General features: G+C 38.3%; 1 protein-coding gene across 2 annotated transcripts in view; it reads right to left on the minus strand.

Moving 5' to 3' along the window:
- The window catches only part of KLF8 (KLF transcription factor 8), a 296,444-nt gene that overhangs the window by 253,043 nt on the left and 16,867 nt on the right, over window positions 1-26,534 (minus strand). Inside the window, exon 1 of one of the 2 annotated variants that reach the window (XM_062183406.1) lies at window positions 17,100-17,151. The exons of the other annotated variant lie outside the window; for it this stretch is intronic. The gene's annotated coding sequence lies outside the window, so the exon portion shown is untranslated. Of the gene's footprint in view, window positions 1-17,099; window positions 17,152-26,534 lie in introns of those variants that run through there. 2 annotated transcript variants of the gene reach the window in all.

Genomic DNA, 26,534 nt, shown 5'->3' on the forward strand with positions numbered 1-26,534 from the left:
TTCTTTATTACAAAAAAAGGTCTTCCTGGAAACTCTGTGAACTCCTAACTCACTTCTATGATACATAATCTTGGACCATCAATGTGGGGTATATACTGGACCTTGGAAAGATTGTCAGTAAAGACTAAATACATGCCCTTCCAGATAAAGGAAGTAAAGGCCAATGACATGACACCAACTATCAGTACTTGTTTGAAGTATACTTTAAATATAAACCAGTTCAATCTATTTCAGGTCAACAAGTACTTAGTGCTTATCATATGCAAGGCCTTTGTGGGAGATACATACATATCATTCCCACTCTCAAGATGCTTTCAATCTAGTAGGGAAAAATAAGATAAGTACATTTACAATTTTAAGACAAATAAGATAAGTGCCATAAAAGCTATGAGGTATCACCAGGGGATTAGGAAAGGCTTGGATATGGTCCTTACAGAATTACTAGAATTTTTCCAGGAGGCTTAACTGCTTGAAAGGAGGGATGCTGGTGAACAATAACAAATCATCTAGTGCAACTATGCTCAGTATTTTTACATATTAGCTCATTTAATCTTCACAACAGCCTCCAGATTTAATAACATTCTTAACTGCTATATAATGCTGCTTTCCCTGATGTTTTAAATGACCTTCTAACTATACATCCCACTGCCAGACATTGAAATATCCTTGCTTCTGTAGAAGTTGTGAAGACCAGCTCTTTGTGAAACATGGACTTCCCCACGTTCATGTGGCCAACTTTTAAGCGTTTCAGTTTCCAAGTATATAAAATGAAATTTTCTGTTTGTTTATTTTATTTATTTATGAGAGAGAGAGAGACAGACAGACAGACAGATAGACAGACAGACCCATTTGCTGGTTACACTTTCTGAATGCCTTCAATAACCAAGACTGGGCTAGGGCAAATCCACAACATTGGAACTTCATCCAGGTTGCCCAAGTGGGTGGAAGGGACCCAGGTATTTGAGGCGTCATCTGCTGCCTTCCAGAATGGGCATTAGCAGGAAGTTAGATGGGAAGCAGAGGAACCAGGACTCTGATATGTGATACAGGCTTCCCTAGGAACATTCCAACTTCTCTCTCAAATAAATTATTACACAAAAATACAGGTAGTTAGTAAGTACTCCATAATCATTAGGTATTATTCTAGTAAATAACTTTTCAAGTATTACAGTGGTATTTTTAAATGGATCATCATCAATGGGAAGTATTTTGAGGGGCCAGCATTGTGGTACAGTTGATTAACTTGCTGCCTGCAAGGCTGGCCTCCTTTATGAGTACAGGTTTAAGTCCCAGCTGCTCCACTTCCAATCCAGAACCTTGCTAATGTGCCTGGGAAAGCAATGGAAGATGGTCCAAGTATTTGGGTCCCTGCCACCCACATAGGAGACCTGTATAGAGTTCCAGGTCCATAGCTTTGGCCTGGCCCAGTCTTTGCCATTGCAGCCATTTGGAGAATGAACCAGCATGGAAGATCTCTCTCCCTGTCTCTCCCACTCTCTGTATCTCTGTCTTTCAAATAAATAAATGAACCTTTAATAAAAATAGTTTTAGATAGTGCTATTCTTATATATCTATTATTTAAATTCTCCAATAAATTGTATAATAATTGTCTCAGATCATTATCTTTTAGTCAAGCTGAAATAACTCTTACTTTATAGGGCAAGGCAGACAAATCAGGACACTAAGATTAGCCTTGAGCAAATACTGTGGTAAAACACATGTTTACCAAGGATAAAAGCAGTAATGTCCTGGAAATTTGGAAACTATAGCATTAGGAAATTTAGTAGATCACACAATAGTAAATGGGGAGGCCGGCACTGTGGCACAGAGGGTTAAAGGCCTGGCCTGCAGTGCCAGCATCCCATATGGGTGCCAGTTCAAGTACCGGTTACTCCACTTCTGATCCAGCTCTCTGCTATGGCCTGGAAAAGCAGTAGAAGGTGGCACAAATGCTTGGGCCCCTGCACCCACAGGGGAGACATGGAAGAAGCTCCTGGCTCCTGGCTTAGGATCAGCTCAGCTCTGGCAGTGGCAGCCATTTGGGGAGTGAACCAGCAAATGGAAGATTCTCTCTGTCTGTCTGTCTCTCTGTCTGTCTCTCTGTCTCTCTGGCTCCACCTCTCTGTAACTCTGTCTTTCAAATAAATAAAATAAATCTTTAAGCCTAGCTTGAATATTGTATCTTGTAACTACTACACGAAATTGTCTGCAACTGGACTGCAAGCAGCATTGTGATCTAATGGACTCAAGTAATCCATTGGGATGTTTTGTTTGCCTCAAATGCTAGTGACTGGAAAATCAGTTATTAAACAATAATCTCCAATCATGACTGTAAGATCAGTGGTGGTAGTCACCTGTTGACAAGATCCTCAGTTGTTAAATAACTGGCATGTAAGAACTGTCTTCAGGAATCTCTTTGGAAATGTGAAATCCTCTTAACTGTTTATAAGTCATGTCTCTGACATTGCAAGTAAAACTATATTCTACAGCAGGAGTAGGTAAACTATACCTCATGGCCAAATGTAGCTCTGTAACTACTTTCAGAAATAAAGCTTGAGATTACAAGATGGAGAATTAGGGAACATACTGCGCTAGGCTAGGGATAAACAGTTCAAAAAGGTGTATGAAGTGCACTCTCAAAAGAGAATTGGAGAGAAAACTGTACTGGAAATCCTATAAAGGAAGAAGAATGTCATGGACCTGTGTGGAAGGTGCAGAAACACAAACACAACAAACAACTGCATCAGCTGAGAGCCTGAGGAAGCAGCAGTTTGGATACAGAGGTGAGACCAGCCTGTGGAAACCCATGGTAATACAGCTGGAGGGACAGCTTGGCATGACACCGGACTGGAGCACTGGAGTCTATCAGTTGCTAGTGGTTGCCTACAGACCCAGTGGAAGTAGAAAGGCCATGTTTATTTTCCCCCATCTTCTTCACAAGATGGCAGCTGTAGCCATCTTAATATTAGACAAAGTAGACTTTAACACAACAACTGTTAAAAGAGATGAAAAAGGGCGCTATGCAATGATTAAGGGATCAATTCAACAATAAGTTGTGACTACAATAAATGTATATGCACCCAATTACAGGGCACCTGGCTATTTAAAAGAAATGTTAATGGACCTAAAGGGAGGCATAGACTTGAATATAATAGATGGAGGACTTAACAACCCATTTTCATCAATGGAAAAGAAAGATCAACTAGACAGAAAATCAACAAAGAAACAACAGAGCTAATCGACAATATGGAACAAATGGACCTGATATCTACGGATTTTTTCACTCCATAGTTGCAGAATAACCAGTATTCTCATCAGTGCATGGAACTTTCTCTAGGAAGACCACATGCTAGGCCATAAAGCAAGTCACAGCAAATTCCAAAAAACTGAAATCATACCATGCAACTTCTCTGAAAACAATTGAAAGAAATGGGAAATCAACAACTCAAGAATCTCTAAAACATATGCAAACACATGGAAACTGAACAACAGGTTCCAGAATGAACAGTGGGTTATAGAAGAAATCCAAAGAGAAGTAAAAACATTTCTGGAAACAAATGAAGACAACAATACATCATATCAAAACTTATAGGGTACAGTAAAAACATGTTAACAGGGGAAGTTATAGCAATTGGTGCCTATATGAAGAAACTGGAAAGGAAACAAATAAATTAGCTACCAATGCATCTCAATGACCTAGAACAACAATCAAACCCAAATTTAGTAGGAGGAAAGAAATAATTAAAGTTAGAAGAAATAAACAAAATTGAACCAAAAACAATAATACAAAAGATCAGTGAAATGAAGAGCTGGTTTTTTGAAGAAATTTTTAAAAATTGAAACACCATTGTCTTAACAAACTAAAAAAAAGAGGGAGAAGAACCCAAATCAATAAAATCAGAGATGAAAAAGGAAATGTAACAACAGATATCACAGAAACAAAAAGAATCATCATGAGCTATTGCAAAGATCTATACACCAACAAATTGTGAAACCTAGATGAAATGGACAGATTCCTGGACACATTTGATCTACCAAAATTGAGTCATGAAGACATAGAAAACTTAAATAGACCAAAAACCAAGATGGAATTTGAATCAGTAATAAAGACCCTGCCAATAAAGTAAAGCCCAGGACCAGATAGCTTCACTGCTGAATTCTACCAAACATTTAAAGAGAACTAATTCTAATTTTTCTCAAGCTATTCAAAACAATTGACAGGGAGGTCATTCTCCTGAAACTCCTATGAATCCTGCTTTACCTTAATGACTAAGGAAGAAAAAGATAGAACACAGAGAGAAATACAGACCAATATTCCTGATGAAAATAGATGAAAAAATCCTCAACAAAATATTAGCTAATAGAATCCAACAACATAGCAGAAAGGTCACTCACTCAGACCAAGTGGAATTTATCCATGGTATGCAAGGGATGTTTCAACATTCAAAATTAAGTAAATGTGAATTAACACATTAACAAAATCAAGAAAAAACATATCATTATCTCAATAGATACAGAGAAAGCATTTGATAAAATACAACATCCTTTCATGATGAAAGGCTTAAGAAATTTGGGTAGAGAAGGAACATTCCTCAATATAATCAAGTCACTATATGACTAAACTACAGCCAGCATCCTACTGAATTGGGGGAAGCTGAAAGCATTCCCCCTAAAATCTGGAACCAGTCAAGGATGCCCACTCTCAACATTGCTATTCAATATAGTCCTGGAAGTTTTACCCAGAGCTATTATGCAAGAAAAAAAAATTCAAAAAAATCAAAGAGAACCAAACTGGAAAGGAGGAAGTCAAAACATCCCTGTTTGCAGATGACATGATTCTATATATAGGGGATCCAAAAGACTCCACTCAGAGACTATTAGAACTCTTACAAAATAGTTTGCGAAAGTGGCAGGATATAAAATAACACAGATAAATCAACAGCTTTTGTATACACAGACAATATCATGGCTGAGAAAGAATTTTGAAGATCAGTCCCATTTACAATAGCTCCAAAAAATTAAATGCTCTGGGATAAATTTAACCAGGGATGTGAAAGAGCTCCATGATGAAAATTACAAAACACTAAAGAAAGAAATAGAAAAAGACATTCAAAAATGGAAAAAATCTTCCATGTTCATGGATTGGAAGAATTAACATAATCAAAACGTCCATACTACCTAAAGCAATTTACAACTTCAGTGGGATACAAATCAAAATACCAATGACATTCTTCACAGATCTAGAAAAAATGATGCTAAAATTCATATGGAAACAAAAAATAATCTGAGTATCCAAAGCAATCTTATATAACAAAAACAAAGCCAGAGTCATCACAATAGTTGATTTTAAGACATACTACAGGGCAGTTATAACCAAAACAGCCTGGTACTGGCTCAAAAATAGTTGTGTAGAAAAATGAAACAGAATAGAAACTCTGGAAAACAATCCATAAATCTACAACCAACTTATCTTCGATGAAGGAGCTCAAATCAGTTACAGGAGCAAGGTGCTGGTAAAACTGGATCTGTGCATGAAGCAGAAGTAGGAAACTAGACCTCTATCTGATACCTTACATAAGAATGCACTCAAAATGAATAAAATACCTAAATCTATGACCCAATACCATCAAATTACTGGAGAACACTGAGGAAACCCTGTAAGACACTGGCATAGTCAAAACTTCATGGAAGGCCAGCACCGCAGCTCACTAGGCTAATCCTCCACCTGCGGCGCTGGCACCCTGGATTCTAGCCCCAGTTGCTCCTCTTCCAGTCCAGCTCTCTGCTGTGGCCTAGGAAGGCAGTGGAGGATGGCCCAAGTGCTTGGGTCCTACACCCGCATGGGAGACCAGGAGAAAGCACCTGGCTCCTGGCTTTGGATCAATGCAGCGCGCCGGCCATAGCAGTCATTTGGGGAGTGAACCAACGGAAGGAAGACCTTTCTCTCTGTCTCTCTCACTGTCTAACTCTGCCTGTCAAAAAAAAAAAAAACTTCATGGAAAAGATCTAAGTAGGACAGGTAATCAAAGCCAAATTGACAAATAGGATTACATCAAACTGAGGAGCTTCTGTACTGCAAAAGAAACACCCAGCAAAGTGAAGAGGCAACAAACAGAATGGGAGAAACTATTTGCAAGCTACACAATAAATAAAGGGTTAACACTCAAAATCTCTAAAGAGCTCAAGAAATTCAACAACAAGAAAACAAACAATCTGGTTAAGAAATCGGCAAAGGAGTTAGGCATTTTTCAAGAGAGGAAATTCATATGGCCAACAGACGCTTAAAAAGATGTTCAGGATCACTAGTTATCAGGGAAATGCAAATCAAAGACACAATGAGATTTCTCCTCACTCCACTTAAGTTGGCTTTCATACAGAAATCAACAAACAACAAACACAGGGGAGGATGAGGGGGAAAGGGTACCCTATTCTAACTTTGGTGGGAATGTAAACTGGTGTAATCACAGTGGAAGACAGTATGGAGATACCTCAGAAATATGAATATAGATCTACCATATGATCCAGACATCCCACTCCTAGGAATTTACCCAAGCCAAAAGAAAACAGCATATGAAAGAGTTGTCTGTACCCCCATGTTCTATGCAGCACAATGCACAATAGCTAATGTACGGAATCAACCCAGAAGTCTATCAACTATTGACTGGATAAAGCAATTATGGTAGAAGTGGGATAGCCTACAGATCTGATACAGCTGTCCAATCAAAAACAGGATGGAGATCATATCCAGTATTCCAGGTCAAAATCTCTAGACATAACCAGGTCTGGAGTATCTCTTTACATATTTTCATGATTCCAAAGAAGAATCAGTGCTTAAGAGTTTTGAGGGAAGATCCAAAATGGCTGAAAGGGAAAAGATGTGCTAATTTTGACTACTGGAAGGTAGGTAACAAAAGAAAAGGGGAGAAATTGTGTCCCCAGTGGACAGTTGGAGAGAAGTTTGCAGTGGAAATTCTACAGAAACACAGAGATATTATGGAGAATCTGGGAAGGTACAATCAAATAGCAATGAGTGGGACACCTTTGGTGACTCCTGCAGCCAGTGACTCAAGAGGATGCCCTCTTCTTGGAATGTGGTGAGAAGAACGTGTGGCAGCCCATGCTACTGATGATATTTTCTGAGGGAGAATCTTGCAGACCCCCCTGAAGTCTGGCATGGAGTACTAGCAAGAATCAAGATGCGCATCTAACCCTGTGAAGGGAGAACACATTGCTTTCCTTGCCCCCTGCAACAAAGGCACTTAGCAATAGCAGAGAGGAAGCACTATCTTAATACAGAAAGAAGAGGCTGCTGCAGTGCACATGTAACTAGGGGATTTTTATCAGAGAGAGAAATCTGCAGTACCCACAGACTTTGAGTCTGGCCTGGAGAACTGGTGAGGGGCATGGCACACCCTTAGACTTCTGAATTGCTTCCCTCCCCTCACTCTATCAAGGCACTTGGACTCAACATGCCAAGGTGGAACACTGATCAATCCTAATCAGGCAGGCAGCTGGCTATGGGGACTCCACAATTCTTTGTATGGATGGTGAGTGGATCCCCTGCTCCCTGTGACTGTGGAATCCCTGTGCCCTGTGACTGTGAGAATTCTGTGACTGGGCAATCAAGCATGGAGTGTGGCTGATTCTCTGTGCAACCACTGTGCCTGGCTTCAGGGACTCAGAGTTCCCTTAGTGAAGGGGTGGGTCATCAAAAAGGGTCGCACACTCATGCTCAGGAGCACAAAGATCCTTTAGTTCATGCTCCTGTGTGAGTGGGGTGCATAGTCACTATAGATTCACCATGGACAATTGGTTTACATTGTCAGAAAGGGCCAGAAGCTGTGCTCGTGCCAGCCAATATGATCGAACTCTATCCACTACTGATGATAGAGGAGATCTATCATGCCAAACCAGGTGTTACTCTAGACTCTTCCTTCACTTTAGAGAATTTCCTGGAGTTCCCTGGCCACACCCAGCATATACTTCTATCCTTTGCTGAAGGAGTAAACACTCCAATAAGTCATAGAGGCATATTTCAAAGATAAAAGCCCTCAGAGGAGAAAATCAACAAGTGTTTCCACAAATGCCTAAAAATCAATGTAGAAATACAAGAAACATGAAAAGAAAGACAATAGGACTCACCAAAAGGAACACAACAACACTTCAAAATTAGAATGTGACGATGCAGAGACTGATGAACTGCCAGAAAAGGAATTTAAAAGAATGGTCATAATATTACCCAAAAACACAGAGAAACAAATACATAAGTTAAAGAAGTCCATACATGATATGGATGATAAATACTCCTGGACAACAGAAATATTTGAATCAAACTGAAATATTTGAAATGAAGAATTCAACATGTCAAATGAAAAATACAGTAGAAAGCTTTAACAACAGATTCAGTGAAGCAGAAGAATGAATATCCAAGCTGGAAAGCAAATCTGTGGAAATATCTAGGTCAGACTTAAAAGGAAAAAGGAAAAAAATAAAAAATAGAAAACCTGGAAATAAGGTTTGAGATTTATGGGACACTATGGAATCACCAAGGATATGTGTCTTAGAAGTTCCTGAGCTATGGAAAGAGAGAATGGGTTAAAAGACCCACACAGTGAAATAATAGCAGAAAACATCCATAATTTGGAAAAGTATGGGGACATCAAAGAACAGGAAGTACACAGAAATCATAAGAGACATGATCAGAAAAGACCATCACCGAGACACATTGTAGCCAAACTTTCAAAAGTAAAACATAAAGATCCTAAAATATGCCCAAGAGAAACTCCGGATTATCTTTAAAGGATCTCCAATTATATTGACAGCTTATTTCTCATCAGAAATCATACAAGTTAGGAGAGAATGGAAAGACATTGTCCAAGTCCTAAAAGAAGAAAAATGTCAGTCCAGAATACTGTATCTGTCAAATTTCTCATTCATAAATAAAGGTGAAAAAAAGTCTTTGCAAAACAAATGGAAATAGAAAGCTTGTCACCAGTTGTCCAACCTTACAAATGATATGTAAGGATGTGATACTCACAGAAACAGGGATAGTCAGCTTCATGAAAGAATGGGAAGGCAGAAAATGGAAATCCAAAATAAACAAAAATGAATATTTATGGAAAAATGGTAGGACCAACCCATTAATTATCAATAAAAACCTTGAATGTAAATGGCATAAATTCTCCAGTTAAAAGATAAAGACTGGCTGAGTAAACTGAAAAAATAAGAATCATATATTAATTAGCTGCCTGCAAGAAACACACCTTACAAACAAAGATACACACAGACTAAAAGTGAAAGATGAAGAAAAGATATTCCATGCTAACAGAAAGCAAAAATAAATAGGACAAATAATGCTAATATCACCAAAAAATTCACAAAAATTGCTAAAATAGACAAAGAAGGGGCTTATGTAATGATTAAAGGATCAATTCAGAAGAAAGATATGATTATTGTCAATGTATATGCTCCCCACGAAAGGGCACCAGGTTATTCTAAACAAATGTGAATGGTTCTAAAGGGAGACATCCATGCCAACACAATAATAACAAAGGAATTCAATATCCCATCTTCATCAATGGAAGATTAACTAGAAAAAATAACAAAGAAAAAACAGAGCTAATCTAAACTACGTACAATATTACCTAATTGATATCTACAGGACATTTCATTACACAGACATAGAATACACATTCTTTTCATCAGTGCATGGAACTTTCTCTAGGATAGACTATATGGTAGGCCATGAAATAAGTCTCAACAAATTCAGAAAAATTGAAATCATACCATATTTCTTTTCTGACCACAATGGAATGAAGCCAGAACTTAACAACTTAAGAAATTCTAGAAAATGTGAACACATGGAGACTGAACAAACTCCTAAATGAACAGTGGGTCAGAGAAGAAATCAAAAGGGAAATAAAAAAAAATCCTGGAAAAAAAATGAAGATGTCAACACAACATATCAAAACTTAACGGATACAGCAAAAGCAGTGTTAAAGGAAAGATTATAGTAACTATTACATACATCAAGAAATTGGAAACACATCAAATAAATGGTCTAACAATGCATATCAAGGTTCTAGAAAAACAAGAACAAACCAAAGCCAAAATTAGTAGGAGGAAAGTAACAATAAAAATGAAAGAAGAAATAAATAAAATCTAAACAAACAAAAACAAAGCAAAAAATCAGTGAAATGAAGGATAGTTTTTCAGAAAAAATAAACAATACTGATATATCATTGGCCTATCTTACCAAAATATAAAAAGGAGCAGATCCAAATTAGTAACATCAGAGATGAAAAAGGAAATGTTACAGTTGATACCACATAAATAAAAAGAATCATCAGAGATTACTGCAAACAGCTGTATGTCAACAAATTGTAAAATCTAGAAGAAATGGATAAATTCCTGTACACATATAATATACAAAAACTGAATCATGAAGACAAAGAAATCCTAAACAGACCAATAACCAATACCCAGATTGAATCAGTAAAAAAGACCCCTCCCCCCAAAAATGCCCAGAATAAAATTCTCTGCTGAATTCTATCAAACATTTAAAGAAGAATTAGTACAAATTCAAAACAACTGAAAGGGAAGGAATCCTCCCAAACTCCTATAAAACCAGTGTTACCTTCATTCAAAAATCAGCAAAAGATATAATAAAAAAACTATTGACCAATATCACAGATGAACATAGATGCAAAAATCTCCAACAAAATGCTAACCAATCAAATCCAACAACACATCTGAAAGATCATTTTCCCAGACCAAGTGGAATTTATCCCTTGCATGCAAGGATGGTTTCAAAATACACAAATAAATAAATGTGATTGATCACATTCAGAAAATAAAAAAATAAAAACCACATGACTAGCTCAATAGATGCAGAGAAACTATTTGATAAAATACAAAATTTTTTCATGATTAAAAAAAAACTGAAGCCATGTGGGTATAGAAGGAACATACCTTAACAAAATCAAGGCAATACATCATGAAACATATATTGAATGTGAAAAGCTTGAAGTACTTTCACTCAAAACCAGAACCAGACAAAGATGTCCACTTTTGCCATTACTACTCAATATACTTCTGGAAAATGTAGACAAAGGCAATGAAAAAGAAATAGAAATCAAAGGGATACCACTGGGAAAAGAGAAAATCAAATTTCCCTGTCTGCAGATGATATGCAACTATACATCAGTGACCAAAAGACTCCAGTAAGAGGTTATTTGAACTCATAAGAGATCTTGGCAAAGTTGCAGGTTATAAAATCAGCAAACAAAAAATTAATAGACTTTGTACACAAAACAGTGCCTTTGCTGAGAAAAACTTGCAAGATCAGTTCCATTCAAAATAGCTAGAAAAAAGTAAATACCTTGGGATAAATTTAACCAAGGATGTGGAAGATCTGTACAACGAAATTACAAAACATTAAGGAAACAAACATAAGAAGGCACAAAATAATGGAAAACTCTTCTTAGAATTGTACCTATGAAATACATGAAATCTCTTTATGTGAATAAATTTAAGAGATTATTATTTACTTAAGATTGAAACTGATAAAGATTTGGTATGTCTTAGGCAACTATGTTAACACAATCATGATACTTTTAGATTATTTTCTCTCTGCAATTCAGTTGAAAATTTTATAAAAAATAAAATGCTGAAAATGCATGTAGCTACTTCAAATTATAGTCCGTTGCTAATTTGTTTAAATTATTTTAAATAAATAAAGCATTGCAAATATGCTTCAAGACAACTGAATAACCCTCTAAAAAATCCCATTGATTTCGTCCTTAAAAGTAGCTACCCTCCTGTATGTTGTGGTTTTATTCTCTTGCAGGTTTTTTTTTTTTTATAGTTTCAGTACATATGAATTAATAGTAAGTATAGGGGCCGGCACCATGGCTCACCTGGTTAATCCTCCACCTGCGGCGCCGGCATCCCATATGGGCGCCAGTTCTAGTCCTGGTTGCTCCTCTTCCAGTCCAGCTCTCTGCTGTGGCCTGGGAAGGCAGTGGAGGATGGCCCAAGTGCTTGGGCACCTGCACCCGCATGGGAGAACAGGAGAAAGCACCTGGCTCCTGGCTTCAGATCGGCATAGCTCTGGCCATAGCGGCCATTTTGGGGGTGAACCAACGGAAGGAAGACCTTTCTCTCTATTTCTCTCTCTCACTGTCTAACTCTATCTATCAAATAAATTTTAAAAAGGTAAGTATAAATAATGTTATTAATTATTTTTAAAATATTTTATTTATTTATTTGAGAGGTAAAGTCACAGAGAGAGGGGGAGACAGAAAGGTCTTCCACTTGCTGGTTTACTACCCAAATGGCTGCAGTGGCCAAAGCTGGGTCGATCCACAGCCAGGAGCAAGGACCTTCCTCCGGTTCTCCCACGCAGGTGCAGGGGCCCATCCTCCATTGTCTTCCTAGGCCTTAGCAGAGAGCTGGACTGGAAAAGGAGCAGCCAGTGCTCTTATTGGATACCCACACCACAGGCACAATGCCTATGTTGGTCCCCATGTTATTAATTCTTGTATGTGGCAACACATTTTATGCATCCTGACCTTTGCAGTCCACCTCAATATTATGTTTTTCAGAGTTATCTATGTGGCTCCAGTAAATTATTTGCACTGCTCTACATTTTATCAAAATATAAAAATTCATTCGCCTATTGACTGGTATTTGGATTTTCTTTGTTGTTGTGTTTTCTTTCCCTATTACAATGATAGAATGAATATTCTTGACTAAGTCTTCTTGTGTACATGTGTGAGAGTTCCAATTGCTATTTCTCAAACTTCAATGGGCATATAAATAACGAGGATATTATACAAATTCAGACTCTGAAACTGTTACTACAAGATGGGCTATGCAAGTCTTCCCCTTTCCTAGTAGTGCCAAACTATTTCTGAAGTCTTTGTACCAATTTCTAATTGCATTAACAGTTATGAGTCCTTAGTCCTCCACATCTTCACGAGCACTTAGTATGATCAGACTAATTCTTATGCTCTTCAGAATTATATCTGGATGTACACTTGGCTCTCCTTGAGCTATAAAAAAATGTAGACACCAGAAAGGTTGGATCCAACCCCAACTCCAAAAAGTCAGCTTCCTGTGATCTCCTATCCCCTTTCCTATACTTTTCTTAGGCAGAATCTAGTGACCCTGAGAGATTGCCTATGCCCCAGGAAGTTTATACCCATATATATGGTAAAATATTCAGTGTCCTTGAAGTTGTCCCCCCATGCCAAATCTGTCAGGTAGCTGGATCACACATTGGATGTGAGGAGCAGGATCTCAATACATTTGTAAACATTACATGTATTGATGACATCATTCCCTGCTCTTGTTACATTGTGACTTTTGACAGAAGAATTGGCTAAAACTATAAGCTGAAAGGAAGCTTACTGACTGATAGTTTTCAAGTTGAAGAAGTAGACATTGGAGAATGTTGACTGAACAGAAAATAACTGAATATCATCACAGCCAGGAAGAAAAAAACGGAGAATGTTAACACTGAATGGATTAATTTAAAGCCATTTGAAGTGCAGTGCTGTTCTCCTTAATCTGTGATAACTAAGAGAGCACCTAAAAGGAAATCTTTAGAAGTGAAAGTGACACTTTGAGAACCAATGACTTGAACAGCCCTTGTCTTGACTCTCGAGGAACAGTTTTTGTTGTTGTTGTTGTTGTTGTTGTTGTTGTTGTTGTTGTTGTTTTCCGTAATGAAGAATGGGACTGGGAATGGGAGAGGGAGAAGGAGGTGGAGTGGGGGGGGGGGGCGGGTATTATGGGAAGAATGACCATGTTCCTAAAGTTGTACTTGTGAAATCTGTACTCATTAAATAAAAGGGTTTTTGGGAAAAAAATGAAATGCAGTGCTACTTATACTAAGATTCAAAGAGAAGAATGAAAAGAACAGTGGGTCTTCTCAGCTGTTGGAATTTCTGGTTATCTTTGCTCAGTTTTGATGGAATGTTTTAAGTCGTTGAGATCTTTAATTTTTTTCTAGCTGAGATGTTGCCTGATTTTTTTTATGATTGGTAAGTCTTTGGCTGCCCTATACCCAATCCTACTATGGGTAGTAGGATGAGAAGACATAAACAAGACTGTCAAATTGTTAAGTCATCAACAGGAGTCACTGTGTACTTACGTCTCATGTGGGATCTGTCCTTAATGTGTTGTCCAATGTGAAGTGATGCTATAACTAGTACTGAAACAGTATTTTACACTTTGTGTTCTGTGTGGGTGCAAACTGATAAAATCTTTACTTAGTATATACTGAATTGATCTTCTGTATATAAAGATAATTGAAAATGAAAAAAAAACTTGGTTTTAAATTGGACATTGCATAGAAAATTAATCAATTCTTAAAAAATATCATGTAGGATCTCTGTCCTTAATGTGCTATACATTGTGATTTAATGCTATAACTAGTACTCCAACAGTATTTTTCACTTTATGTTGCTACGTGGGTGCAAACTGTTGAAATATTTACTTAATATATACTAAACTGATTTTCTGTATAGAAAGAGAATTGAAAATGAATCTTTATGTGAATGGAAGGGGAGAGGGAGCGGGAAAGGGGAGGGTTGCGGGTGGGAGGGAAATTATGGAGGGGAGCCATTGTAATCCATAAGCTGTACTTTGGAAATTTATATTCATTAAATAAAAGTTTAAAAAATATATATTTATTGAGCACCTTTTAGATACCATTACTATACTATGTAACAGAAATAAAGAGATAATTGTTTCTCCCCTCAAAGAATTCATAGACAAAGGGTAAAAGTTAAATATAGATGAGCTAAGCCACTTGGCTAAACTGAATGCTAAATAATTCCTTTTATTTTATTTTATTTTTTTTTGACAGGCAGAGTGGAAAGAAGAGAGAGACAGAGAGAAAGGTCTTCCTTTGCCATTGGTTCACCCTCCAATGGCCGCCGTGTTTGGCGCGTTGCAACCGGCGCACCGTGCTGATCCGATGGCAGGAGCCAGGAGCTTCTTCTCCTGGTCTCCCATGGGGTGCAGGGCCCAAGCACTTGGGCCATCCTCCACTGCACTCCCTGGCCACAGCAGAGAACTGGCCTGGAAGAGGGGCAACCGGGACAGAATCCGGTGCCCCAACCGGGGCTAGAACCCGGTGTGCCGGCGCCGCAAGGCGGAGGATTAGCCTAGTGAGCCGCGGTGCCGGCTTAAATGATTCCTTTTAAAATTACATAATTTCTGAATGAATGGATTATGTAATTCCATATTTCTTAAATTCCAGGATACTTTTTTTAAAGTTTTGATATACTCTGAAATACAAATTCATTTTTAATAAATATAACCAAAATGAGACATGCCTTTCTCTTAAAAAGTGATTATCAGAAACCTCCAATGTGCCAAAGTAGGTAAGCTGCCACCTGTGATGACGGCATCCCATATGCGTGCCAGTTCGTGTCCCAGCTGCTCCATTTTTGACCCAGCTCCCTGTAATGGTTTGGCAAAAGCAGTAGAAGGTGCTCCAAGAGTTTGGGCCCCTATCACCCATGTGGGAGACCTGAATGAAGCTCCTGGCTCTTTGCTTCAGCCTGGCCCAAGGCTGCCCATTGAGACCATCTCAGGAGTGAGCCAGCAAATGTAATCTCTCTCTCTCTCTCTCTCTCTCTCTCTCTCTCTCTCTGTCTCTCTCTCTCTCCCTTCCCTTTATGTATCTTCAACTTTCAAAATAAATAACTTTTTTATTTTTATTTTATTTTTTTGACAGGTAGAGTTATAGACAGTGAGAGAGAGAGAGACAGAGAGAAAGGTCTTCCTTCCACTGGTTCACTCCCCAAATGGCCACCACGGCCTGCGCGCTGCACCATAAATAACAATTTTTAAAGAAGAAAAGTGATTATCAATCTATGCTACAATTTACAAATAGGAATGCCTAAGTATCAAGGCAATAAAATCAATTTCACTGACTTTCCCATGGGTGGAAGTAATTTGGAATGATTTGAACTACAATCTTAAGACCAGGTCATACATATAAACAGAAAGGAAAATAGAATCCAGGTCAGATGGTAGGCACAGGAAAGTCACAGTTGTCCTGGCTTTCCTCTTTGATCCTTAATACAGAAAAAAAAATATGAGAAGAAAGTTTTGCGTATACATGCATGCACTCATTAGTGAAAACAGGAAATTCTATAAAAATTGTTTACAGCCCTTGTCTCTGTTGAGGAAGTGTTTTTTTCTTGTTACTATTTGTTGAACTCTTAGTGTAGGGTTAATCTTATGAGTATAAAGTAAACTGAAAATAGATCATCATAAAAATTAAGAGGGAATAAGAGAGGAATGGAGAGGAAGGGTAGGGTCACGAGTGGGATGGTGGGTAGGGCAGGAAATATCACTATGTTCCTAAATCTGTATAAATGAATTACTGGAAATTTGTTTACCTTAAATAAAAAAAGTTGTTACAGAAATTTTTCTACAAAAATTCTCAAGTAACCCAAAAATCTCTGGTGGGCAAGAACACAAATCAAAATATTTTCTGAATAATTAAAAGGTCAGTGGATTATAGATTTTATATTACTTCCCACTTATATAGGTATTTAATAACTGAACATATTTAGAAACATAATAGCATTCTCCATAACAGGTTGTCATTTTCTCTATTCTTGCCATGGACAACAGAGCTTTGTTTAAGCAAGGGAAGTTTTCATACATTACTACTTATCTTATTTCATACATTACTACATATCATTACCACTTATCTATCTAGGTAAATCTGGCAAATTACCTTGGAGCAGATATTGCTTCTCCTAAGAAGGCAGGACCCTCTTGGTTGAGTATAAGAACTACTAAAGGATTACTTTATTCAAAGGTTATTGGCCAACCACATGAGAATAGTCATATGGAAAAAGAAAAAGATTAGATTCCTACCTCATACCACACACAGACACACAGACACACACACACACACACAAATAAAGACTTAAGTATGAAAAGCAAAACTCTAATAAAACATTCAGAAGAAAACACAGGAGATTTCATTATACAAGACAAATCAGAGCAAGGAAAGATACCTTAAACAAGACTTAATGCTACACACCATAAGGGAAAAACTGATTTACCTTGACTGAATCAAAAGTTAAAACTTTTAGGGCCAGCGCCGTGGATCACTTCATTAATCCTCCGCCTGCAGCACCGGCATTCCATATGGGCGCCGGTTCTAGTCCTGGTTGCTCCTCTTCCAGTCCAGCTCTCTGCTGTGGCCTGGGAAGGCAGTGGAGGATGGCCCAGGTGCTTGGGCCCTGCACCCGCATGGGAGACCAGGAGGAAGCACCTGGCTCCGGGCTTCGGAAAGGCACAGCACACTGGCCATAGCAGCGATTTTGGGGGTGAACCAACGGAAGGAAGACCTTTCTCTCTGTTTCTCTCTCTCACTGTCTAACTCTGTCAAATAAAAAAAGGTTAATACCTTTAAACACTACCCTTTATATTAATAAAAAGAAAAAAACTTTAAATATTAAAATAAATAACCTAAACAGAATTTTAAAAACAATCCATTATAAAAAGGATGAGGATATTCCAAAGACAGGAGACAATCTAAAAATGATACAATATTAAAAGCTGGAGCAATCTGAGCAACAAAAATACAATAATAGTATGAGATACTACTTCAAAGAATAAAATAAATATCCATAAGTCCACATTGATCTATCTATCTATCTATCTGTATATATATAAATTATCGAATAAATATATGGGGATGATGGGAAAACTATTCTTCATAAATTCCAATCAATAAATACAGAAAGAATGAGGAAACAGAAACATACCATTACAGCACGACAATAATAACTACTGTAGGCAATATGCACAATTGAATACTTAAATGAGTGAATGCAACTTGAGAAATAGAATACTTATGTATCTCCCATAAAACATTCAGTAATTAGTGTAGTGATTTTAACATATTGGTCCTCATTTGGTATTTTCTTCTACTGGAGGTAAAACTAATGTCTCTTTCCTTAAGTGTAGACTGGATTGATTGGAAAGGGGAAAAATTGTGAGTTTACAGTGAAGAAGAGACTACTTTAACCAAATGACCAGTTAACAATTCTAGTAACAAGTCATGTTCATGTACATGATAAGGAGGACATATAATAGTATTCTTAATGGTATTCTCTCATCAAATCCATAACCTCATTTTAATTATGAGAAAACATCAGATGATCTGACACTGAGTGACATTTTACAAAATAATAGGCCGCTACCATTCAAAAGTTTCAAGATCCTGAAAAGTTGTCAGAGCAGAGGAAACTATGGAGGCATGAAAACTAAATTAAATGAATGTCCTGGATTGGATCCTAGAAGAGAAAAAAAAGGAATTAGCAGGAACATTGGGATAAACAAAAAAAAATCAATTTAATTAACAGCATCATATCACCTCAATGTCAATTGTTTAGGCTTGACAAATGTATCATAGTTAAGGAAGATACATGTTTGAGTACTAGTTATAGCATTAATTCACACTGTACAACACATTAAGGACAGAGATTCTACATGAGGAGTAAGTGCACAGTGACTCTTGTTGTTGACTTAACAAATTGACACTCCTTTTTATGGCGTCAGTAATCACCCGAGGCTCTTGTCATGAGTTGCCAAGGCTATGGAAGCCTTTTGAGTTCACCGACTCCAATCTTTTTTAGACAAGGTCATAGTCAAAGTGGAAGTTCTCTCCTCCCGTCAGAGAAAGGTACTTCCTTCTTTGATGGCCCGTTCTTTCCACTGGGATCTCACTCACAGAGATCTTTCATTTAGGTCTTTTTTTTTTTTTTTTGCCAGAGTGTCTCTTGGCTATCCAAGTCTAAAATACTCTCATGGGATCTTCAGCCAGATCCGAATGCCTTAAGGGCTGATTCTGAGGTCAGAGTGCTGTTTAGGACATCTGCCATTCTATGTGTCTGCTAACCCTTGAAATCTTTACTTAATATATACTAAATTGATCTTCTGTATATAAAAATAATTGAAAATGAATCTTGATGTGAATGGAATGGTAGAGGGAGTAGGAGATGGGAGTGTTGCAGGTGGGAGGGAAGTTATGGGGGGGAAAAAGCTATTGTAATCCATAAGCTGTACTTTGGAAATTTATATTTATTAAATAAAAGTTAAAAAAAGGAAGATACATGAAGGATATAGTAAAACTTTATGTATTATCTTTATAAATTTTCTCAAAAGACAACCAATAGACAGAGAAATTATATGTGACACAAATAATAAACAAATATTTAGTACATAAAATATGGGAAGAACTCAAAAACAATATAAAAACCACAAATACAAGGAAAACAGACAAATGAATGAACAGACCTTCCACAGAAAAGGAAATCTGAATGGGCAGTCAACATTTGAAAGAATGTACAAATTTTTATGAAGGAAATATAAATTATATCCACGCATATAATGCATACTCCCTGGAGTGGAATTTTTTTTCATTTTTATTCATTTCTATTTTTGAGACAGCATATTTTTAATTGGCATTACAATCAAAGATTTAATGGTCCACTAAGAGTTTATCATGCAAAAAGTAAAAAGACCATGGTTAAGCATGAATATAGGCAAAGGTTATAAACAGTAATCAAATGAAAGGATATCAATTTCACTCATATACAATACATTTTAAAATAATCATAGATCATTAAAACTATAGTAGTATATCATTTTTACAATTTGTTTGACAAAGATATAAAACAAAGTTTGACAAAACTATATTTGCAGGAGATACTAATACACACAAGCATTTCTTTTCTTTTTTTTTTGCTTTTGTTTTTTGCTTTTTTATTTTAGTTCCCATATAAAGGAGAACATGTGATATTTGTCTTTCTATGTCCAGTTTACTTCACTCAACATGATGCCCTCCAGTTACAACCCTTTGGACACCAATTATAGGATTTCAATATTTATAGCTAAATAATAATAATAATAATAATAAATAGTAGTAAGACTAAATCTGATAATTTCAAATAAGAGAAGATACTGGGAGGGAGAAACACATACATGGATGAAAGCTGAGGTGGGGAATGGGGAACTGAGTTATAATTTGGTATATCTGTTCTGCAGAGCTATTCTTGGTAAAGTTGAGAATGTGTATTGTATACACCATGACTGAAGTCTGCTTCTAGATATTTACTCTCGAGAAATTCTGATAGATGTGCCTAAGGGAAATGAGACAGTACAAGACATTCACTGTGGCACTATTCACAATAGAAAAAAAAGAGAAAAGCAGAAAGATTTGGATTTCCTATTGTGACAATGCAGGGAGTTGCTTCTGGCAAGCAGGAGGTGTAGGCCAGACATTGCTAAACATTCTACAATACCTAGGACCACCTTCCACAGGAAAAAGAATACAGTGCTAAAACTGTGTTAAAATTTAGAAAACCTGGATTATCACAATTTATAAGGATCATGACTTTCTAACCTGAAAAATATTTCCATGAGATTCTAATGTCTCTTCCTGATCACTTTCACATTCATGGAGTGTTGATTATAGCCATGTAATTTCACTCTATTTGTCCTCATGTTTGCTTTGTACATCTGTTTATTTTAATCTTTGCATTTATATTTCTAAAGATCTGTTGCTATTTTCTGTGTAACAATTTTTGTTCCAGTTCCTACAACTTAAATTCTACTTAGGTTTGCCTTCCTGTATTTCTGACCACTCAAATTAGCTTTGGGAACTTTATATGAAATACAACTCAAATTTGGTCACTTTAATATCTAGTCTTTTTGGCTCTTGAATCATGAAAGGAAATCCAATTAGGCTGCCTAATTCTAAAGCATATACTCCATGTTCCTCAAGTTGCAAAAATACTATATTTTTGGTAAACTTCATGGATCCACTATTAGTCTAGCATGTTGACTTTGGACCACTCCTCGTCCTCACAAAAATTGCCGAACCCCCTTTTGGGCCTCTGATAAAAATTTCATTTTCAAAGCTTACCTCAAGTCTTTCTACCTCCTTGAGGTCTTTTCAACCATTTTGTCCCACTGTGACTGGTCTTAAAACTGGATTTCTGGAGAACCAGCTATCTGTTACCGTCATGTTGAGCATTCAGCAGTACTTTGTGTAAATATTTTTCATGGGCCTCACCCACTCAATTGGACCATAAATATATTCACAGAATAGAATAAGCCATACTCTTCCTGTATTCTAGTGCCTGACATGTAGTTAATGCAACAGATGGTACTGAGGTTGATGATGACTATGACAACAGTGTGTGTGTTTGTGTGTGTGTGTTGATAGAAATGTCACAGCCTCTATTACATTTGTATACTTGCATACATTGTCCCTGAGGCAGGGAAAAACTGAGGGTTGACTAGGGAAACAGAGAAAAGCAAATTCCCACTCTTTTGTAGTCTCAGTATATTTCTTGTTTCCTTGCCCCCTTACCCTTTTGTCTGATTAATGCTCAGCTCTCATTCAGAAATAAACGAAATGTCACCTTTCTGAACTGTTAACTCCTTGAAGGCACAAAACATTGTTTATTATACTAGAACTCCTAGAGCACAAAAGTTGCTAAGCTGAATGGAACCACCAACCTGCCACATAATAAAAGGAGAAGCCAGTCACTCTGTTCTACTAGAGATTTTGAAGATATTGATTTTCACATGTACTATCACCTGATTCTCACCTGTATTTGTGTTATATGTTCTCTGTTCTTTTTAATTTAAATGAGGCGCGGCTCAATAGGCTAATCCTCCACCTTGCGGCGCTTGCACACTGGGTTCTAGTCCCGGTCAGGACGCCGGATTCTGTCCCAGTTGCCCCTCTTCCAGGCCAGCTCTCTGCTGTGGCCAGGGAGTGCAGTGGAGGATGGCCCAAGTGCTTGGGCCCTGCACCCCATGGGAGACCAGGAGAAGAAGCACCTGGCTCCAGCCATCGGATCAGCGCAGTGCACCGGCCACAGCACGCTGGCCGCGGCGGCCATTAGAGGGTGAACCAATGGCAAAGGAAGACCTTTCTCTCTGTCTCTCTCTCACTGTCCACTCTGCCTGTCAAAAAAAATTAAATGAGGAAAAATATGAAAGTGCTTGGCTTCCAGTAGATGCTCAATAAGAGCCCTCTTCCTCTCTATTCACTCATTGCATAAATAAATATTGAATGCCCATCATATGCCATGCATGGTTTTTGGTTCTGAGAAAAAGTGTTAAATTAAAGCAAACAAAAATCTCAGTCTCCACAAAGCTTATACTCCTGTTAAAAAAAAGATAATGAAAAAAAAGTAAATGTATAATGGACAAGTAGAATTAAATGTTGAGGATATAAAGAAGCATGCAAGGAAGACTAAGAATGTTAGGTGTTTGTAGAGTTGGATTATTTTGGAAAGAACAGCCAAAAAAGCCTACTGTGAGATCATATCTGAACAGAGATCTGAATGAAAAAAAGGAGTAAATTTTGCAATGATATGGGAAAGGAAAAAAGTGTTAAATAGAGGAAAATTGCGTGAAAATCTTGAGGCAAAGATGTGCCTATCATGATTATGGATCAGCAAGAAGGCCAGTACATGCTTTAAAGATCAGACCATAAGATCAAACCATCTGCACAATATAAATAGATGTTCTCTGATGTACAGATTTTTTTGTATATCCGAGTAGTATGGGTTGAATTGTGTCCTCCCAAAGGATATGTTGAAGTCCTAACCCCTGACACCTGTTAATGAGCAGATAAAGATTATGAATATATACCAGCAGAAACACTAGTCTTGGCTAAAATAGACAGAGATAGGATGAAATGAAAGAATGATGACTTCAATCGCAGAGCCATATGTACAGAGACCTACTCCAACTCGTTCCCTTTAAGTAGAGAAGGCAGTGCCACTGTCCTGTTTGACTGAGAAAGATTGCCCCAGAGAAAAGAGCATCGCATCACATAGGATTACTCTCAGGCCTTGCAATCTAATAGAATATTCCATGCTGAGTTTTTTTTTATTAAACTTTTATTTAATGAATATAAATTTCCAAAGTACAGCCCATGGGTTACAATGGCTTCCCTCTCCCAAACTTCCCTCCCACCCACAACCCTCCCCCCCCCCGCTCCCTCTCCCCTTCCAATCACATCAAGATTCATTTTCAATTCTCTTTATATACAGAAGATTAGTTTAGTATATATTAGGTAACAATTTCAACAGTTTGCCCCCATATAGCAACACAAAGTGAAAAAAAATACTGTTGGAATACTAGTTATAGCATTAAATAACAGTGTACAGCACATTAAAGACAGAGATCCTACATAATATTTTTTTTAAATTAATTAATTTTCTATGCCATTTCCAATTTAACACCAGGTTGTTTTTTTTTTTTTCATTTCCAATTCTGCTTTGGATTCATGACTCCTTTTTTTTTACTTCTATTGCTTTCCTTTTGGAATGAAAATGGATGTTTTGTGCCTGTCACATCATTATATTTTAGAAAGTTATATTTTTTCTTGATTTCAGTGGTCTGCAGGTGAAATGGAAATTTTCTCCAAGATGGACCATACCTTGAGTCTCAACCATACCATATTTAGATCAATTCAAAAATGGGATTTGAGAATATTTATTTTGACAGGCAGAGTTAGTGAGAGAGAGACAGAAAGAAAGGTCTTCCTTCTGTTGGTTCACCCCCCAAAATGGCCGCTACGACCGGTGTGCTGCACCGATCCGAAGCCAGGAGCCAGGTGCTTCCTCTTGGTCTCCCATGCGGTTGCAGGGCCAAAGCACTTGGGCCATCCTCCACTGCCTTCTCGGTCCATAGCAGAGAGCTGGACTGTAAGAGGAGCAACCAGGACAAAACCCAGCACCCCAACCGGGACTAGAACCCGGGGTGCCGTTGCTGCAGGCAGAGGATTAGCCTAGTGAGCCGCGGTCCAGCCAGGATTTGGGACTTTTTGAATTGACATTTTGTTGATATTTTTAGACTTAAAATTGATGCTGGCATGGTTTAAGACTTTTGGAGATATTGGAATAAGATGAACCTATTTTGCCATGGGAAGGTCATACATTTTGGAAGGCCAGATGAAAGACTATTATATCTTGAATTGAGTCCTTCAAAAAGATATGTTGAAGTCCTAATCATCAATCATTTTGAGTGTGGCTTTATTTGGAAATAAGATCATTGCAGATGCAATAACAATGAGGTTATCAGATTGGACCCTAATTCAATATGACTGGAGTCCCTACAAAAAAGAGGAAAATATCATTTGAAAACACACACACACACACACACATAAACTGAGATAGCAATGCGAAGACAGAGGTAGAAACTAAGAATTACACTGCCATAAACCAAGGAATGTCTAGGGCTACCAAAAGCTGAAGGAGACAAGGAAGGATCCTGCCTGCCCAAGAGGTTTCAGAGTGAGAATAGTCTTGTCATAGGGATTTCTAGCTCTTAGAACTATGAGAGAATAAATTTCTACTGCCTAGAGCAACCCACATTGTGTTACTTTGTTACAGCAGTAGAAAGCAATACACCAAATATTCCTTTATGTGGAGATGTATCTATATGAAGTGTGTGTGTGTATATATATATATATATATATATATATCTCAAATGCTAGCTGTGTGACTGTGAATAAGTTTTTCGTTAGCTTCTATGATTCTAGACCTCATTATTTGTTAAAAACAAAAACAACAGCAACAGTGGTGGGGCAGTAACATATCATAGGTTGTATTAAGATTCAAGAAAGTAACATTTATACAGGGCTAACACAGTTACACACACTCAGACGCTAGGTCTCTTCTGCTCTTGTCTACTTAAGAAGAGGCTAAACAGCTTGAGTTCCTTCCTACTCTATGGTTGTACCACTTCTAGCTAGCAGACGGGTGACGGGGTGGCAGTTTGAAATAAGAATCTGACATTCTGGACCAAAATGGGACAATTTTAACACACTATCTTAAATCTACATTTAAAAGCAATGTAGCCAGAGGAAACTTTGAATGAAGTTAAAGCTATCATTGAGCATTACCAATACGTCTATTATTACGTCCATAGCACTGTTGTGAAAGAAGAACTCAATTGGGTAGATTCTAGTGATACTTAAGAATCTTCTCCTGAAAGTTCTCAACTGTCCTAGAGTTTCAGGCAATCAAATTATCTCAAGTAATCCCATTAACTTGCAGGCCATCCCGTGTTGCAAGGTCTAGCAAGGAATATTTAAAAAGAATTCGGCCGGCGCCACAGCTCAATAGGCTAATCCTCCGCCTTGCGGCGCTGGCACACTGGGTTCTAGTCCCGGTCGGGGCACCGGATTCTGTCCCGGTTGCCCCCCTTCCAGGCCAGCTCTCTGCTGTGGCCAGGGAGTGCAGTGGAGGATGGCCCAAGTCCTTGGGCCCTGCACCCCTTGGGAGACCAGGAGAAGAAGCACCTGGCTCCTGCCATCGGATCAGCACGGTGCACCAGCCGCGGCGGCCATTGGAGGGTGAACCAAAGGCAAAGGAAGACCTTTCTCTCTGTCTCTCTCTCTCACTGTCCACTCTGCCTGTCAAAAAAAATATTTAAAAAGATTTCTCTGAGGAAATTCTTGAATTTCCTACTTCATCTAGCCAGTAAATTGAGAATTTTTCCTTCCCCAAAAGGGAAAACAGAAACTCAACTCCCTTCAGACACAACTGGCATGCTTCAGGACCAGAAGCAAGAGAATATTTTAAATCTATTTACCTCTAACTGCCAACAACTCTGAACATTATCCCCAAATACCCAAATTGACCTCATTCTTCCACTAGAGTAATAATAACTTAATGAAGAGTGAACCTATTGCCTCAGAAACCTGCATACCATCCATGCACTATATCTGAGACATTTCCATCCAAAATGACTTAAAACTATTTGCAAAGAAAATTTAACATAAACACAGTAACAACTCAACAAGCTGCAAGACAGCCCCTCTTCTTTACCTCCATAGACTGAGGTGAAATAGAAAAAGCAATTCAATGTCATAAAGAAAAAAGTGTAGGGTGTAAGTACAGCATGAGAATCAGGAGTAGGGTTCATGCCTAGACTCTACAACTTACTAGTTGTATGAACTTGAGAAAATCATTTAAGATTTGTCCGTGCCCGAGCTCCGAGCTCATCTCCCTTGGACTGCCCCAGTGGGCTTCAGGAGTGGGTGTGTGCCAGCAGCAGCCCTCCCCACCCACCCACCCACCCACCCACCCTGTGTCGGCCCCGCCAGACAAGCCCCTAGGGCGAGGATTCCCGGAGGGCTCATTTGCAACCCGGGGAGAGGCGCGGGGCAGTCAGTGTGTGCGGCTCGGGGACACCCGCAGGTGTGTGTGTGTGCTCCCTCCATGGCCGGCCGCTGCCGCTAGCCAGCACCTAGGGGCAGTTGGCCGCGCCATCTGGGCAGCCTCCTAGAGCCAGGGGTCTGGCAGGCTCCACGGGCGAATAGCCTACGGAAGCCGAGGGGGGCCCGCCCGCTCCAAAACCCAAAACGCGCTGCGGCCTCCAGGGACACAGGGGACACAAGTGGGTGTGCGTCTTGCAGTGCCCGACCAGAGGGAGGGAGGCTGGCTGCTGAGGCGCAG

Source organism: Lepus europaeus, chromosome X (assembly GCF_033115175.1).
Source record: "Lepus europaeus isolate LE1 chromosome X, mLepTim1.pri, whole genome shotgun sequence".
Classification (NCBI taxonomy): domain Eukaryota; kingdom Metazoa; phylum Chordata; class Mammalia; order Lagomorpha; family Leporidae; genus Lepus; species Lepus europaeus.